Here is a 7,564-nt window from a genome sequence, read left to right as displayed (position 1 = left end):
GCATTGTTTGTTTGCCTTTTGTATTACTGAATCTAGAGGGCGATGACCAAGTGTTGTTCAAATTAGTAAAGGCCTGGAACTCAATGTTAGTTCCAGATAAAAAAAAAAACAAAACACCTTCCATTTATAAACCATACTTGCAAAAATGAATTTTCTTCATTTTTAAGAAAGACTTATATGTGCTAGTGAGACAAATGCTTTATAACTAATCATTGGAATCCCAGAATTCAGAATTAGCCAATATATTGTGGTGGGGTAGAGCAGGATTCTAGCATGGAAGACTTAGCAATAGATTGTTCATCAGATGTTTTCTAAAAAAAAGTAGTTTTAGCAAATGTGATTTTACCACTTAAAATCTGAAGTGTTGGAATTAAACTGAGAAAGAAAATTTTCAATTAAGCCTTATTTTTTTTTTTCTACTGCAAAAGTAATACAGAAAATACTGAAGAATAGAATAAGGGGCGGGGGAGGGGTGCCCATAGAAACATTATCCTGAGACAACTCTGGCTATCAATTTTTCCTTTTTTCTAACACTTCATAGTTTTTTTTTTTTTTTTTAACATAGATGTGATCATACTACATGGTTAGTTTCATAACTTGTGGGGTTTTTTTTCACTTCATACTATACTTTTTAAATTGTTATCTAAAATGCTACAAAGTATTTATGGCTACTTTTAAGACATTTAGTTTCCATAATCTTTATTTTTGCATCTTATAAATAATATTGTGACATACAGCCTATGAACAAAACTTTTGCTCTATTTCAGATTATTTCATTCAGATAAAATCTCAGATACAGAGTACGAACATTTTTTTAGGTTGAATCACAGCACCAAATTGTTTCTAAATAGGCTGTTTCAGTTTACACTCCCACTCACAATGTCTGGGAGCACCCTTTTAATCTCACCAGCATTGAATATTATCCTTTACTTAAATGTTTACTAATATGATAGCTGACTGAAGTATTACAGTTTTTGTTCTGCTTGCTGTTGAAGAGTATAGGATAAAATCAAGGCTCTGAAGTCAAATAATACTTGGTTTGCTCACAGCTCTGCAACTTCCTAGCTGTGTTATAATACATCAAGCAAATTACTTAACTCCTTTTTTTAAATGAATTTATTTATTTATTTATTTATTTAGGCTGTGATGGGTCTTTGTTGCTGCCCGTGGGCTTTCTCTAGTTGCGGCAAGCAGGGGCTACTTTTCGTTGCGGTTCCCGGGCTTCTCATTGCGTTGGCTTCTTTTGTTGCGGAGCACGGCCTCTAGGCGCGTGGGCTTCAGTAGTTGTGGCTCGCGGGCTCTAGAGCTCAGGCTCAGTAGTCGTGGCACACTTTCCAGACCAGGGCTCAAACCTGTGTCCTCTGCACTGGCAGGCAGATTCTTAACCAGTGTGCCAACAGGGAAGTCCCTACTTAACTCCTTTGAGGCTTTCTTTATTCATCGTTTTTTTTTTTTTAAAAGGTCAATAATAATATTTACCCCAAACTCAGGGTTGTAATTATTAAAAGAAATAGTCAGGTAAAGCATTTCACACCATGCCTAGCATGTGACAAACGATAATGAATGCTTCATTTTCTGTTGCAAAAGTATGTTTGATTAGTGTACTATCTAGGAATTTACACAATACTTTGACTATCTTTATCCACGCAGCTTGTTGTGGAAGGCTGGACAATCACCTGGATAATTCTTGCACCCCAGGGAGAAGGTCAGGGAGTAATCTTATAGTTAAAAATAAAAGCACACACCTGGTTCCCATTCTTGAGGAATCTAAAGGCCTTTGAGTTAACTCTTGGGGCTTTTAATTGTTCAGAGAGGTCTCAAAGGGCAATGGTGGAAACTCACTAAAGAGTAAATTTAGTGAAAGTAATCAGGGGAGAGAGTTCCTGGAAAAGCTATTGTCTCAGGGAAGGCAAATGCTAAGGCAGGAAGGATATGAATTATTTGTTCTATAGAAGTTAAATACACTCGTGAGGTTTTATTTGAATCTAAAGTTTATTAATAAAAAGTATATAAAGCACTGCAAACAGAGCAAGCTCGGCGAATCTGATTTTGTGCACTTTCTCTTTCTATACTCAGAGCAAGTTTTGCTCTTTGAATCCCAGCAGAAAATACCAGGGGCTTGGGAGTAGATGACACAACATCGACTAGAAGTCTATCTAGTCCCGACCACTAAAGTCAGTTGTCTAGAGTCACACCATGATCAAATGCCTAACTTTCACAAAGCCTAGGATAATTTAGGTTTGGCTGCTCTTTGGGGTCCCACTTCCAACATTTTCCTTTTAACCGACTTCTTCCAACTGCCGGAGAATGCCAGAGATAATAAAAATTTATCAAATATCCTTGCCTGGATAAAAATCTGCACTCTCGATTGGGGCCATATCCATTGAGGTTTCGGTGGCGGTTTAAAAATTGCCCCTGAAAAAGCAAGTTTTTCTAGTTGGGTAAATTCTGCCAAAATAATGTAAAGTTCTTTACTGCATGCATAAATTCCTCTAAGGCAGGTCTTTTTCTCTCTCCAGGTCCAGGATTTTCAAGCTGAACAGCCAAGTAACACGCTCGACTCGGTTCTGGATTCCCTCGGGGAAGAATTCCTCCTTGGGGGCGATAGAAACGCCCTCGGTGAGTTTTCTGGCACCAGCGGGAGTTTCAAGTTACCACCCGACGAAGGGAGGCGGCGGGCCCACTCCCAGCTCCGGGTTGGGCGGCTCCTCTTCCCTGAGCACAGGGCTTAGCTCAAGTCCAGTCCTCCCCGGAAGGAGTCCCCCACCTCCGCGCTCTCTCTCTTTCCCTCGGGGCTCCGGAGCCGCAGCCTTGCCCTCGCGCGTCCCCGCCCGGGACGGGAACCCCAGGCGACGCCCCGCGCGGCGGGCGGCCGCGAGCCCGCGGGGCTGGGAGGGGCGGGGCGCGGGAGGTCTGGCAGCGGCAGTGGCGGCGGCGGCGGCGACTGCGGCGTTGCTGCTCGGGACGCGGCGCTAGGCCGGCCGGCCGGCAGGGGGAGGCGGGGGGCGTGGGGCAGCCCCGCCTTTCCCCCGAGGAGCCGCCAGGCAGCCATATTGCGGAGCTGTCTGCGGTGGCGGCGGCGCCTCTCGTCTCTCGCGGCCCATCGCTCCCTCCACCGCCTCTCCCTTCCTGCCGCAGCCGCGACACCCGGCGACGCCGCGCAGCGCCCCGGCCACACTCAGGGCGGGAAGGAGCCGCCCGCTCTCGGGGTAAGCCGCCGGCGCCCTACCTTCCCCCACTCCCGTTCCCGGGGTTCGCCGGAGACGCAGAGGTGGCGGCGAGAAGTTTCGGGGCCCAGTGTTGCCCGGCGGCCGCGCCGCGAGGGCCGCGGTGTCGCTGCCCTAACAGCCCGGCTGGCCAGGCCGCATCCGGGGCCGCGGGAGCCGCGAGGCTCTGCCCGAGTCGTGGCTGCGGCCTGAACACGCCGGTGCGCGCTTCTCCTCCCTTCGGGCGTGGGTCCGCCTTCAGCGTCCGCCCCGGACCCCCTCCGCCTCGAGCTCGGTCGGGTTCCCGCCGATCGGTTGCGGCCCCGGGCTCGGCCTGGCTCGGCCCTTCTAGGCAGTTTGAGAATACAGATTTAAGCCTAGGAAAAATTACGTTTTGCCATGTAGGGAAGGAATTTATTACAACTTCTTCTCCCCGGCCTCCAGTTTGAAAGTAAGGGTGTTGAATTACTAGAGAACGTGTGTTCCGCCCTGGTGGCAAAGGGATGTTGCATTACGGGGTTTGGGGCGCGAACCGCCCTCAGCCACCCGCACTCGCGCGGCGAGGGCCGCCGTTCTGGCCCCGGCTCTACCTGCTGCTTCTACTGCTGAAGGCGGCCTCCGAGCCCCATAACTTTCTTCGGCCTTTGAGGCAGCCCAGTTTAGTATCTTAGACCCCAGTAGACAAGTTGAGTACATTACAGTCCCCCCTTCCTTTAAAGGGTTGTAAACTTAATTCCCGGGCTAACTTTGAAAGAGGGGGGGGCACTGCATTATTGCAGTTTAAATAGAGCACTTTACTTTTTATACAGATGTGGCATGGTTCTTTAACCATTCACAACATGTATTTAGCGTTCTTTACCATTAAGGAGTGGTTATTAATGAGGCTGGAAATAGGTTAAAAGTCAACTTCATCAAAGATACATTTTAAAATACAGTTGAGATTTGTGTAGAAGACATTTTAATGAGTTCTGTGGCACTAAGACGGGCATGATGTAAATGTAAAAACCCAAGATAATAAGGGTTTATTTGATAAACGAGCACTTGGACTTAGACATTGCAATCTATTGTTTATGGAGCATACATTTTTTAGAACACTAAATACTCTTTTATATTTCGGACGGAGATCTGAATGAACAATTGCCCCGTTCATTTTGCTGGATAAATAATGGCTTAATCCATTTGCCATAACAGCATTATTATCTATGGATTTAAGAAGAGTGACTAATATTCAGGATTGCATTTTTTTAAAAAAAATTCAGTATTACATTACTTTAACCAGTGGGCTTTATCTTCCAGAGACTAATTACCTCAAATGTGGTAAAATGTATTGAATAAAACATTTCTTTTGAAGTTAATGGTATCCTGTAAAGTTGATTGCACTGACTTTGTTTCTTTTGCTAAACCACTTTTTTTATATATGATGGGATTTAATAAACAATACATTATTAGTGAGGAATGAATAGACATGCATTGAAATTCTTTACAGTTTTATTTAAATGAGACAAAATTTGTGGCATTTTGGAACGTTAAATTCTTGCCCTAGTGGATTATACATTGTTTTGTTCACTCCTGTATTCCCAAGCATGGCAGAGCATGTAGGAGGGGCTCAGAAGTTAAATGTAATTAATTTCAGCGTGGGGGAAAGTATGTTTAGTCTGTCCTTTGTTTTGGACATTTGTATTAACTGGAAATTAAACTGATATCCTTTTTTCTGTGGCGGTGAGAAATGACAGATTCTGCTGTTCTTTCTCTCTTTTTGTTAACTCTCAGTCTCAGGGAGAGAACAAGGCTTATTTCTTTTTTTTTGCTTCACTATTCCCAAGAGCAGAATTGGATTTTATTATTCATTTTTATCTTTGGCAGGCAGTTGAAATGAAAGTCTTTATGTACTTTTATCTTAATTTCAGTTCTCAATCTTCTAATGTAATCTGTGTATAGTCTAATACAATGGAGCCTAAAATCTTGAATGATGATGGGAGTCTTGTTTTTTCTTCCATTTTTAACTTGATTCAGTTCAACTTGTACAATTTTAAAATGGCAAATTTTAACCAATATTTCCCAAAGACCAAAGCCTAAAAATATGTGTTCTATTAATATGTGTTCTATTAAGATTCACCAGGCATGTTGGTGAACATACTTGATAGGGTAGAGTTAATATCATATCGTGCTATTGCTGTGAATCTGGGAAGTTGAGGAAGTCACCCTTTCTTGGATGGCTTGGACCTTCTGCAGACCAGGAGCTAGTGGGCACTTCTCACGACCCTGATATTATCCTTGGGGTACTGGATTTAGTGGAACTGGATTGGGTTGCTGTAGACTCCAGCTTTACAAGGTTATTTTAAACCTCATGGTGTTAAAAGCCCTTCAGGGAACTTCCCTAACTTATGCAGCAAATATATCCTCACCTGTTGCGTGATAGAAATGGCCAGTCTGACCCCAGAGAGTTCCTGAATTTCTAGCCTCTTTCAGAAGAATCCTGCCTTTACTGTTCATATTAGTTCCTGGTATATTTTTCAATATTAACTTATAATGAACATATTTTAAATCATTTTTAAAGACTATAAAATTAATAAATTTTATGACAAAGTTTTAAAAACCCAAAAAGATGTTGAGGAAAAAGTAAAAGTTCTCCCCAGCTTCCCAGAACCCACCCCCCCACCTCTCCCAGTCCCGGTCTCTTTTTCAGAGGTAATTGCTATTAACTATTCCTTATAGTATATAGAAAATGCCAATATTTATGCAAGGGTAAACATATACTTTATATATATTCCTTATTTGCGATTTTAAAGTCTTTAAAAATAAGGTTATTTTGTAACAAACACTGAAAGGGTGTTTATTACTGTGTTGAGCTTAAGTAATTAGTATTTCTCAGATTTTCATCATTTGAATGAAATAAAAATGGAATTTCTGGTAATCTCAAAAGTGTTCATATACATGTGCAAATTTTCTTGATTAATGATTGAAGGTGAATTCACTTTTTTTTTTTTTTTTTCTTCTAGGGTATAGTATATAACTGACACTGAAAGGTGGTGTCCTTTAAAAAAGGGTTTATGGTTTTGAGTAGTGAAATGTCCCTATTATATATGTAGCTTTTTACCTGGGAACTGTTTGGAAAGGAAATACGGTCCATATGATTCAATTCTTTGTTTCTTTGTTCCATTTAATGGTGAATCCTAGCTTTAACTTCCTGGAAGAGAGGGGTTCTTTCAGGTTATTAGTAGTTGTATAGGTTTTTTTTTTTTTTTTTTTTCTTTGAATAACCAGTATGTATAGAAACTCTTGCAAATTCACAAAGTTATTTTTTTCCTATTGCAGTATCAGTTACCTTTTAGAAGAATTCTAAAGTACATTTTATAGAGGCTAGTTATATATGTAAATACGGTATGCATATGAATAGGATGCTCTAGTAACACTGCTTCCTCTTCTGCTTTTCTACATAATTTACATACATTTGAAATAAGAAACTTTTGGGTTCTAGTAAAGTTGATTTATTTGAAAATGATATTTTCTTTACTGTTAACCATTTAGAGAAGAGGTCAGCAAACTGGTTTGAAGGCCACATTCAGCCTACTACCTTTTCTGTAAACAAAGTTTTATGTGAACACATTATGGCTCATTGGCTTACATATTATCTGTGGTTGCTATTGTGCTACAACAACAGAGTAGTTGCAACAGAGGCTGTATGGGCCACAAAACCTAAAACGTTTACTTAACCTGTCCCTTTACAGAAAAAGTTTGCTGACCCCTGCTTTAAGGTATTATTCATACATTCAGATATTTATAATCATATGCCAAATATTCTTTGCATTTGTTCAGTAAGATAATGAGAATGTCACACTCTAATGGGGATATACTTGTGCCATTATGTATACCATAAAGTTTTTGCTTAAGTGCTCTTTGTGTGTATAAACTGGAGTTCATATTCAGTGTAACAGTGTTGTAAGCATAGTCTTCTGTGATGTGAATTCTGGGTGTTTCTTGTTTTGTACTTAAAAAAAAACCCCAAAACTTCTTGTTGTTTCTGTAAATTAACTAATAACCTTTTGATAAATTAACCAGAGTAGTTGTTTGTAACTGAAAATCCTGTTAGTACTCAGAATGATGTGGGTGCGAGTATAATAGAGGGACCATTAATAAAAGGGAGAATGGGGACATAGGAAAGCTCAGCCATGGTTAATTGAATCTAATCACCCTTTGGCTTCTATTGAGCGTGTGGGATGGACTAAACTTTTGTTAGACATCATGAGAGCTCTTGATATTTAAGCTGTCTCTAGATTCTAGACTTAAGGAAACTATAAAAACCTAGTTTGGTTATTAAGCAAAGTTGGTATATACAGTTGACACTCCATATCTGTGGG

General features: G+C 41.1%; 1 protein-coding gene across 1 annotated transcript in view; it reads left to right on the top strand.

The window, feature by feature from the left end:
- Positions 1–2,962: 2,962 nt before the first annotated feature.
- RDX (radixin) overlaps positions 2,963–7,564 on the top strand; it is an 80,939-nt gene continuing 76,337 nt past the window's right edge. Inside the window, exon 1 of the mRNA XM_060105117.1 lies at positions 2,963–3,209. The gene's annotated coding sequence lies outside the window, so the exon portion shown is untranslated. The remainder of the gene's footprint in view (positions 3,210–7,564) is intronic.

Source organism: Mesoplodon densirostris, chromosome 7, assembly GCF_025265405.1.
Source record: "Mesoplodon densirostris isolate mMesDen1 chromosome 7, mMesDen1 primary haplotype, whole genome shotgun sequence".
In the NCBI taxonomy this organism is placed as follows: Eukaryota; Metazoa; Chordata; class Mammalia; order Artiodactyla; family Ziphiidae; genus Mesoplodon; species Mesoplodon densirostris.
This window is presented reverse-complemented; position numbering and strand designations above follow the sequence as displayed.